Consider the following 12,327-nt stretch of genomic DNA (forward strand, 5'->3'; position numbering starts at 1 on the left):
GAATGTAAAATGGCACAACTACTTTGGAAACCACTTTGATAGTTTCTTAAAAAGTTCAAGATACACATACCATATGATCCAGCCATTCCACTCCTAGGTACGTGATCAAGAGAAAACATATGTCCATACAAAGTCTTGTACATGAACAGCTATAGAAATTCCATTAGTGGGCTTCCCTGGTGGCGCAGTGGTTGGGGGTCTGCCTGCCAATGCAGGGGACACGGGTTCGAGCCCTGGTCTGGGAGGATCCCACATGCCGCGGAGCAACTGGGCCCGTGAGCCACAACTGCTGAGCCTGTGCGTCTGGAGCTTGTGCTCCGCAACAGCGGAGGCCGCGATAGTGAGAGGCCCGCGCACCGCGATGAAGAGTGGCCCCCGCTCACCACAACTGGAGAAAGCCCTCGCACAGAAACGAAGACCCAACACAGCCAAAAATAAATAAATAAATAAATAAATAAATAAAATTAAAAAAAAAAAAAAAGAAATTCCATTAGTAATAGCCCAAAACTGGAAACAAACCAAATGCCAATTAACAACAGATAAGTAGATAAACTGTGGTATATTCATATAATGGAATATTAATCAGCAGTAAAAAGGAATACATTATTGATACATACTACAGCATGAATTAATCTCAAAATAATTATGTTTTGTGAAAGAATCTAGAAGCTATCCCTCCAACCCCAAAATAAGTACATGCTGTATAATCCATTCACATAAACTCTAGAAAATGGAAACTAATCTGTGATGACAGAAAGCAGGTCAGTTTTTTCCTGGAGAGGAAAGAAGAGAGGGGATTGAAGAAAGATATTACAAAGATACAGGAGAAAACTGGGGTCGGGGGGATGTATATGTTCTCTATCTTGACTGTGACTATGGTTTTACAGATATGTTCATATGCCAGAACTTATCAAATTGTACACTTTAAATTCTTGCAGTCATAAATAAATAAATAAATTTATTTTTTAAAAAATTTCTTGCAGTCTTTTGTATGACAACTTTGCCCAAATTTTATACATATACACACACACCAACAAATGGAGTCTACATTTATGGAGTTTACATTTATGTTCTCTAAAATAATACATAGTTGTAACTATTTAAAATACCATTTTAGGGACTTCCTTCATGGCACAGTAGTTAAGAATCCGCCTGCCAATGCAGGGGACCCGGGTTCGAGCTCTGGTCCGGGAAGATCCCACATGCCGCGGAGCAACTAAGCCCATGCGCCACAACTACTGAGCCTGCGCTCTAGAGCCCATGCTCCGCAACGAGAAGCCACCGCAATGTGAAGCACGCGCACCGCAAGAAGAGTAGCCCCTGCTCACCGCAACTAGAGAAAGCCCGTGCACAACAACGAACACCCAACTCAACCAAAAAATAAAATAAATTTATAAAAAAGTAAATAAATAAATACAATTTTAAGGTCTTAAAAGAAGTCATTACAGGGCAAACTATCTCAAAATAGAAAATGTCATGTACAAAACTAAATGTTTATAGAAAGTAGAACAGGATATAGAAATATGAAAATACTCTAAACTACCAATGCCTTATAAAAATAAACTCTTTGCCTTTAAAGTCAAGCACCTGTAAAGGCACTTATGGCAAGAAAAGAAAAAACAATTTTATTCAGAATATTCCACAAATGAAATCAGTGTCATACCTTTTAGACTAGGATGTGGAGGACAAAAACATTGTGACTTCAGCAAATACTTGTTTTCCTCCTCTAGACTATGGGGAAAATTAAAACTAACTCATGGAATTGAAACTGTTAAAGTGTTTATGTAATATGCCTGTTATAGTCTGGTAAAATAACCAATATTCAGTAAACATTAGTTCCTTCCTCCATCTCATTAAGAAAATATAAAGTCACACTTGCATAACCACAAAGAAAATGTTTGTGGTAGCAAAAGAAAATTGTGTAATATACATTTTGTTAATCCAACTGCAACCTCTGAATTAAAGGAGCAAATTTTGCACAATATTCTAAATAAGACTGTGTTTCTCGAAGTTAAAATAAACTTCAAGCAAAATCCCTTTTGAAGTCCATATAATCTCAGCTCACAGTAAGAGAGAATATTTGTAGTGGAAAGCTGAAAAGGACTATGGATAAAGCCCTAGTTCTCCAGGGCTTTTTAGGATCTACATCTAAGGATATCACATCAGATACCAGAGAGAGAAAAGAAAATTTTTCAAGTGAAAAAGAAGACAGTTACATTTGCATAATATTTTAAACAATCTAGCATGATCTGACCTTGGTGTAAGGTTGTATTATTTGAAGAAAAAAAAAAAAGTAAGCTCTCAACAAATTTTGTTAATAACAGAACATAGCTCAGACCTAGATACTCAATGAGGGAAAATTTATTTAGTAGGAAAATGAGCCCAAACTGCTTGGAATTTCCTGAGTAATAAATACCTGAGATATTACTGAACCTGGAAAATTCTAAATTCAAGTTTTAAATTCAAGTATCTTAGAAAAGAAAAATAAATGTGTATGATGGGAACAGTACATGTAAGTTCATTCTACTGAATATTCTTAAAAGCTTTTATTCAAGGTAGTTCAGAGTGTGTGTGTGCGCGCACATGGGCGCGCACACACACACACACACACACACACACACAGTGGCCTTAATTCAGCCTCATATTATAACAGGCATTACTTACCTCATCTGTGCCTCCAAATCTTTACTGCAAATATAGGTTGTAACTATCTACTTCCAATATCTCTTCCTTAGCATATAAAGAAATCAATTACTTGTGGCCTTATCTTTTAAGAAGATACAAATTTTGGTTTACAAAACCAAACTCACTAACAGAGAGTTTAAAAAGAGTAATTATCAATCCATTTTCACTGGTCTTTCTAAAAGATGAAACCCCTAGCCTGTAGTGACTAGGATGGTGTTCCTCAAATTGAGTAATATAAACTCATTCTACAAACATGAGTTTGTCTAAGTATAAGTAGAGCTCTTGTCCAGTCTATGCCCTGAGATTTCAGAAAGGACGTCTATGTGAAAATGTCTTGAGTGAATTTAATCTATTTATTTTTTACTGTAATTACTATTATTTTGCATTTGTTTATACTATCATTTTTTGTTTTTAATTTACCAAACTTTTTCTTTGCTTGACTTTTGTCTCCTTTCCACCTTCAGTTGCTGTGATTACATTTTGTGTAGTCATTTGTTTTACTCTTTCTTATTTAAAAATGGTTTTAGTCCTTTCCTCACAATATTTAGGTTTAAATTTTAATCTGCATATTTCCTTTAACAATATCTAACTGTCATTATTTTCTTTCTCCTGAATAAGAAACTTAAAACTTTACCACTAGACATGTTATTACATTTTTTTCTAGTATATATATTTGGTTTCAAAGTCTTTTTAAACTTCACAAAATTACCCATCACTATTGTTATTTTTATCAATGCATCTTTCTATCGACTCACATGCTTCTTGTATCTTCTTGCTTTTTCTCTATTTGTCCTGAATCAGATGTTTTATCAGTTATTTCAGTGACAGCCTGTTAGTGGTCAAATCTCTTAGACTTTATCTGAAAATGTCTCTATTGCTGCACTATTCCTATATAAGTTCAGCTGTGCACAGAATTTTAAACATTTGGAGATATTACTCCATTTTCTTTCAGCTTCTTTTGCTGCTTATGAGTGTTCCAAACTGAGTATAATTGTTCTTTTGTAGGTAACCTGTCTCTGCTCAGTTGAAGATGCTTACTGTTCTTGGTGATGGATGTTATACATAAAATTTACACATATTATATATCTAATATACATATTAAAAATCCTGCTTGAGACTCAGTGTACTTCCTCAATCTGATGACTTTCTTTAACACTGGAAAATTCTCAGCCAGTTTTTCAAAAATCTCCTTTCTGCCATTAATTCTTCTCAATCTTTTCTTGTATCCTTTGTATCTCAATCTATCCTTTTTCTCTCTTTCTGTGCATTCTGGTAAGCTCCTCAAACTTATTTTCAGTTCTCTTAATTCTTGTCCTAGTTTTGTCTGATCTGCTATATAATTATTTTTGAGGGTGTATTTTAACTTAAATTTCAAAAACTATTTCTAGAAGTTCTATGTGGTTCTTTATCAAATCTGCCAGTTCTTTATATAGATATAAATATATAGATATAGATATATAGATCCTATTACCTCACTGTAGTTTCCATCCTGTCTTTCTCTCTTGGATTTTATTTCCAAATCTCTTCGAATTCTTACATTTCCTTAAGTTCTTTGAGGTGGTAATCTTCCTATTTGTGTTTCTACTGAATCTACTTTACAGTAAACTGTTTCCTTGTGTGGCTTGTATTTTGTTGTTGTTGTTATGAACTCATCTTAATCCATATTACCTTTTCTATGAGTCTTGCGATTCTGAGTTGTACAAACGTTTCCATTTTGTATTTAACTCAGCTATTAATCTCGGGAGTTTCACTGGTCAAGGAAAGAATGCTAATTTCTCAGCTTGAAACTGCCATACAACGCAAGTAGTGTGAACGTGGGCTTTATCTGTGGATAATGCTTGGGGTTTCGATTATTTACAGAAGAATTATTTTCTCCTCATCCTTATTTCTCTGTTCCACTGAGGAGTTTTTTTAGGGACCTTTTAAAAGTGCAAAGCCCTTTATGGTTCCGGCTTTACACTAGGGTTTTAGTTGCAACTCCCCAACTCTTGTTAGCCAGGACCACATTCCTTAGTGTTAAATCCCTAGTCCCTGGACTTTACCCTTTAGGTAGACCACAGGTGCCATCTTGGTCTGTCACAGTACCAACTAACACACTGGGCTTTCTGGCTCTGAGTTTGTTTTTTATTTCTAGCCCCCGTGAATTGCCCATTATTTCTTTTAAGCTTGACTAGAGTAATGTACTGTAGAGGCAGAGCTAAATATGTATTAGCTTAGTTTGTCATGAGACTGAGAAGTGTTCTGAAACATCTTTTATAATCTTACTTCTTAATATCTTGTTTTCTTGTTTCCATCCTACAACTCTTGATCTTATCTAACTTTATAAGGTCATCCTTATCTCTCCCACAAATTTTATTACTAATAATTAAGTACGTGATAAAGACACTACAGCCAAGCCACAGAGCACACTCTGCAGGCTCCACGTGCGTCCTATTTGCCTTCCTGGGAGACTCAACACTCCATCCATCCGGCCCAGGCCCCGGCCCCTGCAGCAGCTCTGGCCGCAGCTTGGCCCCAGCCCTCGGGCGTCCCCCAGGGTATTCAAAAGAGAACATTTCCTGACAAGGGCTTAGGTGAAGGGGCCAGCTCTCCCATCACAGGCTGCCGGCCTTGGGCTGAGTCGGAAAGGGAGAGCAAAGTCCTGAGGCTTCTCCTCAGGGACCGACAGCCACAGTCTCCTGGGAAGAATTCTAGACCCCTCACAGCCGCCCGGAAAAACAGCTGTCCCCAAGGATAATAGTTTGGGTTGCTGTTGCCTTGGACCTGGCAGACATCGGCTTGGGCCCCAGGGGTTCCTCACCAGAAGTCCGCGGCGCTGCCCCTTCGGCCTCCGTGAAGGCTATGGATTTGCGGCCGCAAACGCGCAGTTCACTCGCCGACTCTGGTTTGAGGAGTCACTCAAAGCCGTTGGGCAGAGCCCGTTCCCACCCTTGGCAGGGCTCCTGAGGCGAGGCGGCTGGCGCCAGGCGTTGCGGGTTGCTAGACAGGTGGCAAAAGCCAAACTCTTTACGGACAAGCCTGGAAAGCGAAGCCGCTACCACGCGCTGCACGCAGGCGTTTCTCATCCCAGGACTCCGCAGCCAGCCTGTGGAACGCACGAGATCCCGCGAGATTGGGCTTCCAATGGGAGACGTGGTCACTTCCTCTTTTCTGAGAGACGCGCTATAAATATGTATAAAGCGCATATGTTATTTCTGAATGAATACGTGTATTCAGAAATAATTAATATACTTTCCAGACACTATTCAATTTGTCTTGTCAAAATATTTACGAACGCTTTATGGATGAAGAAAACCGTGCAGAGGAATGAAATGCCTGAACAAAGACTACCTTGAACTCTTTGGAAGAAGAGACCTTTTCAATACATATTGAAGTATTTCCAACTGGCCTTAAAACTACTCTCGCAAGAGACATCTATAGGTTCTTTCTCAGTAATGTCCCAAATACAGTGACAAAATTAGAATATCCTAGCTTTGAGTTCAAATCCAAGTCCCAAAGGGTCCACTAAACCTGTCCCCAGAATGACCCAGGGAAGGCTTCATCAGGATTATATTCAGGAAAACTTTCTTGCCACGCAAAAAAAGGATATAACAAGTTGTAAAAATCTGGCCTTTGCTGTTTACTACCCCTCAACCAGGTCTGAATTCTGTGCTTTCATATATAAGGGGGGAAAAATCTTCAAAAGGGACTTTCTAGAAGTGTAACTGTGCCCTTTTTTCTAGTGTTTTATTTTTGTTTATATGTATAGCAAAACATATCTCCAAGGTTGGGTCTTTCCGGAAATCTTAATGCTATTAGCCCTTTTTGGTTTATGAGAAAAATAAACACAACTCTCATATTTGCAGGGCAAAGCCATGGTAGCTAGCCTGAGATTTGGTGGATACTTACACTGTACCTCTTTGTTTCCATAGAACTGAGAGATCTGAAAAATCACCCAGTGTTCTTAACAGCTGGGAGGGATTGGAAATGGGACAAGTCTATCTAATCACAATTTTGGAGCTCACTTCACAACAAGGAAGGTCGCATATCTATGTCCCTAGCAGCTATGAATGTAGGTCTGTTGAGATTTTTTGCAGATAACAACAGGTAAGAACCCAGATAAGGCTTTAGGTGCAGTGGTAACAGAGCTGCCCTTCTGGGCATAATGGGCTGCATGGGACTCTTTCCCACTGGTAACAGCAGTATCTGAATCACATTTTGTCCTTTCAAATAAATATAGATTTCCTTATGTAATCTGCCATTTTTCTTAATTTCTTTTTTTTTTCTTTTGTTACACAGTAGTGAGAGTTTGAGGTTAAAAACTGATACAGCACTTATCATTACATCTTAATTTCAGTAAAAAGAAATGAGAAGGTCTTTATATAAAATACACCCATTTATTTATCTTTCAATGCCACTAGCATGTTTTTTAAAAAGATCTTATTGAAAAAATTATTTGTTTCTCAATCTACCTTTGTTCTAATGCTAGTAAATCCCAACTATACAACATAATAGTGTGTGCGTGTAATAAATAACCAAAGCAAAGAAATATAAATTCAGCCTATTGCTTGGATCATGTGTACTCAGTACATTTGATGTCTGCATTCATTATTTTATTAATCCAGTCATGTATGCTTTCAACAAATATATACTAAATGTGGAACGTGCACCTGAACTTACTGGCTGTTTGTTAGAGATAAAAACATTTCCAACATCAAGGACCTTATAATTTCAGGAGAGACATAGACAAGTATACTAACAATTACCAAAAATAAAAACTAAAAATATGATTTCTAAGATAGAAACATCCTTAGGATTCTCTTCAGGACAAATAAAAACATCCTTCGATTCATCTTGAGGACAAAAGAGCATGTTGATAAGCTTAGCAGAAGAGGTAGCAATTGAGAAAGATCTCAAAATTCGAAGTCTTGTGTGGAGCATAGCTCTCAACTCAGCCAGTGTCACTCCTCTTGAAGAGATTTAGATTTGTGTGGGGTTTCCAGTTGTCACAACGTTTGGGCCCAGTCCTACATATGTTTTGTGGAAAAGGGCCAGGTATGTAAGACGTCAGTTTTAATATTTTTTAATATTTTTAATATTTGGACATTCTTATAGATAAAAACCCAACTTTTAATCATCTGAACTTTAAACTCAACTCTGTTTTATATATAAAAACAAAAATAATTTTTTCATAATTTATTCACTGAATTTTCCAGAATTAACATGACTGTGTAAATAGAGGAAAGATTGGAAAATGTATTTTGGAAATTCTTCCAAGGATAGTCCATCATTCCATCAAAAACAGCACTACTTGTGACATTGGTGAACCCAATATGACACTCTATCTGTCTGCATTAGCAACTGTTTCATTATAATTGAATCTCTGTGTATATATGTATGTATGTATAATATCTTCGAAATGTGATGTTAAAAAAACACTTTTGACAATATTCAATTCAAAACTGAAAATCCAAATTTATTTACTAATATTTGATGCAAGCATCTGACTATGTCATTATATCTTCAAATAGATAATCCCTAGCATATATATATTGAAATATATATTATTTAAAACTCCTTTTAGTTCTCCTATATATTACTGTTAGAATTTTATATTGACTTTAACTTACGTTGAGTTATAACTACAAAAAGTAAAATGCACAGATCTTGAATGTATATTTCGATGAGTTTAACAACTATAAAATCCATACATTTAATACTCCATTAAATGATAGAACATTTCGATCACTCTACTCACCTCATGTCTCTTTATTCTCAATCCCCTCCCTTTTCCACTCCCAAAAGCAACCAGTGTTCTGACATCTAATCCAATTGATTAGTTTTGCCTGCTCTTGAATATCATACAAATGGAATCACAAATAATGTACTCTTTTGTTCCCAAATTTACTCAACATGGTGTTTTTGAGATTCAGTTGCATTGTTTTGTGTATCCATAGTTTGCTCCTTTTTACTGCTGAGCAGTATTCCATTTTATAAATATTCAAGTTTTGTATGTAGGCAGATTATATTATCTATACATTTTATTTCATGATAGTAAAGGGGACCTTTCAAATATTTGTTATAAAGGAGGATGGGGGTGGCAATTGGGTGTGATAGACTGAGAACCAATGGTATAGTGGTTAATAGCACAGAATGTATAAAAGAATCATCTAAGGTTGGAATGCATTTCCTGATTCACTTGCTCTTTGACAGCAATTCATCTAAACTATGTAAGCCTTGGTTAATTCATCATGCAAGCTAGGGATTCTCATAATCCCTACCTCACTAGGCTGATGCAAGGATTAAATAAAATACCTTAAGTAATGTATGTATGCCTGACACACATTTAGCACTCAATTCTTTGAGCATATCTTATGGTAGAAAGTGGTCCATTAAGTATTTGGATGACTTTTAAGACTTACCTCTTTCTGAGTATATCCATCTGCAATCAAATATGCCCACTGACTAGATTTCCAAACTGGCCACTAGTAGGATTTGGTTACTTTCCTAGAAGGAAGTTTACAAAAACTTCTACCTGCCTCATACCAGCATCACTGGGTGCCTGCAGCTCAGATTACATTTTTGAAAGGAGATGCCTCTCCTATTATGAGTCAAACTGGAAGGCAAGGTGGAACTTGGAAAACAGGAGATAAGCTTAGGCTAGAAGTGACAAAGGGATCCCTGAGGTCACAGGTGGCATAGCCCCAACTCCTATAGGGATTTGAAAATGAGATCAAACCAGCCATAAATAATTCCTTTGCCTGGAGGAACCTCTGAAAAATATATATCAGTCAGGGCTCAAAGTCAGGACTGACTTTCTGGTGGCAGAGTAGGAGCAAGAATAGTTTTGTGTCTCTTTAGATGAGTGGCTTTTGCATAAATATAAGACTCGCAGAACATGTACAAAAACAATGTTGAAAGCTACTTGCCACTACCTCAGAACAAAGGGGAATGATAGGGAATAACCTTCACTGAAAGGGAAATTAAAGGTGCTAGTTTTTTATTCACTTCAAGCAGTATATTATACAATCTGGTACTGGGGAAGGGGTTGAGCTTTATTCCAAGAATTTTGAGCTTTCAGAAATCTGGGCCCTTTCTCATCTGGCCCAAGGACAATCAGAAATTCCATCAGGGGGTCCAAGAAGGTACAGCAGGAGAAGTAGCACAAGTGTATGACCTATTGCTTCAGAATATCCTAGAAAGAGACTGACGGGCACTTTTTCCATACTGAGCCACCTAAATCTAGCCTAATTCTTTTAGGGTGTGGTAAGATAGGTAGGGTTCGAGCAGCCTAATTACACATAGATGGTAACCATTATTTAGAGGTTGAGCTGACTGTGCTGACCAGGTCAGAGTTGAGGCCACCAGGGAAAAATAATCCATACACTCATTTAAAACATATGGCTAATAGCTAATTGTTCACATAGAACTGACACTTAAATTCATAGAATTGTGACAAGTTCAAATTGGTGTAATATGGTTACACTGCAGAGTTTTACACAAAAGCCTAAAGGTATTCTCTACTTTAGAGCAGGGTTTGTCAAAATTTAGCAAGCATTGGAATCACCCAGATGGTTGTTAAAACATGGATTGTTAGGCCCCAATCTCAGAGGTTATGATTGAGTAATACTTGGGCAAGGCCTGAGAATTTGCATTTCTAACAACAAGCATAACAAGGTCATGCTGATGCTCCTGGTCTAGGGAACCACACTTTGAGAAACGCTGCTTAGAGGAATGCCTGTGGCCAAAGAAAGTCTTGTTAAAATGTAACTTTTTCTTGGAGGAAGGAACAATCCTGGGAACTCCTTACCAAATCAGGACCTCATGGGGAAAGTGGACTATCAGATCCTGGATAAGTTCTAAGCAGAAATAAAATTTAGTCTGTGCTCGAGTTCTTGTGATACTAAGCACCTTGCCTCCTGACTTCACCTAGTCCAAGCCTCCTGCTTCAACTAAGTACTGCAGGTCATCTCCTAAGAGTTACCAAATTCTGTGCCTGTCTCTCTGGGCTAGGTTATAAATCTGGCTCTGGCGCTGTAGAACTTGGTTTCCAGTGTTCTCCACCACCCCTGGGAACCATTATTTAAGCCAAGGACAGTCACTCTAAAGAGAGCACTTCTCCATGAGTAAATCTTAGGCTGAGTTAGCTAAACACAGAAAATCAGAACAATTCACAGTGTCAAATCTTTACAGTGGATGAGAAAAAGTAGTGAATATGCTCTGTGAAACAATTTTTTTCTTGAATTAATTAATTTAGAAAATAATATAAGGTAATAAAGACAGACTTTTTTTTCAGGATGATGGGAAAATATCTCCTATGCTGAAAAATGTCTCTCTTTTATATAAAAATATAGATCAAAATAGTAAGTCTCCTTGGGAGAAACAACATGCATTCATAATTTCTTTTTGAAGGGCACAAATAATCAAAGTCAAAGATGTTATTACAGCAATTTTTTCTTTTTACGCTAAGCCTTCAGCATCTACAACTGGAATTGCTTGAATAAATGGAACCATCACCTATGCATGTGAGAATCTACATTCAAGAACAAATTATATTGGCTTTGGGACAAAATTAAACAATCAGTAATTCTTCGAACCTGCCTCAGTCTCCTCTGCCCCTATCTTGGAAGGCAGTTAAAGATAATGTTTATCTTTCTTTTCTTATTACCTGGAACCTATGTTCCACCTTTCAGGATAGAAGCTACATTTGCCAAGATCAAGATTCACTTGAACTTTAGGTCTTTTGTAATGTTGGCAAAAAAGTAACTTCCTATTTCCTATCAATAAAAGCCAACAAGGCTACTGAGACAGATACATATGGGTTGAATTTCCTTTCAAAAATAAATATTGGTTTAAATCTTAAACGAGAAAAGGTTGGGCTAACGCATCAAATTAGATTTCTGCGACATATGATGAAGCCACCACCATTTCCCTGTTCCGCTTTTACTCCGCCTACTGACAATCACCTCCTGAACAAAGAGAGATATGCTTGATTCTTTCACAAAGAATCTGGAATATATCACTGGCTTTTTAATGGAGAATGAACTCTTTTATGGCCAAAAGAGGCCACTGAGTATACAATAGACAGCTTTAAATTTGATCCTTCTTACCAAGTCAGGACAAGGTCAACCAGAGAAGGAGTTGTTGATCATGACGTTAAAAAAAAAGTTATAAATCCCTAGCTTGTAACTCAAGGGACTGTATAAGCTAATCTTTGAGCTAACCATAGAAGGAATTTAAAAAAAAAAACAAAAAACAACTATTTTCCATTTTGGGGAAAATATCCAGAAAAAAAGAAAAATCCCCTAAGTCACTAGAGTAACTTGTTCTTCATTCTTTAGTGTTGGGTTTAGGATTTTTAAACTGAAGTTATATTTTCTGTTATACTCCCTTTTCTCAAATGTTGTCCTACAGATGTTTAGAAAAAGCTACAAAGCCTGAAACAATAATCTGGAAGATTTCTTTTCTTTTTGAAAAATTCATACCACCATTTCTACCCTTTAATTTTCTACTATCCATTCACTACCCCAGCACAGTTTACGTAAAGACAACATACAAAAACCCTTTTGATCTTTCTTTCCTCATGCCCCAGCCAGTTTACCTTACCCTGTTGAGGTGCAGAGCAACGAATGCAAGATTCAGAATTGAGAGGACCATATTCAG

This window comes from Balaenoptera ricei, chromosome 6 (genome assembly GCF_028023285.1).
Source record: "Balaenoptera ricei isolate mBalRic1 chromosome 6, mBalRic1.hap2, whole genome shotgun sequence".
NCBI classification, from domain to species: Eukaryota; Metazoa; Chordata; class Mammalia; order Artiodactyla; family Balaenopteridae; genus Balaenoptera; species Balaenoptera ricei.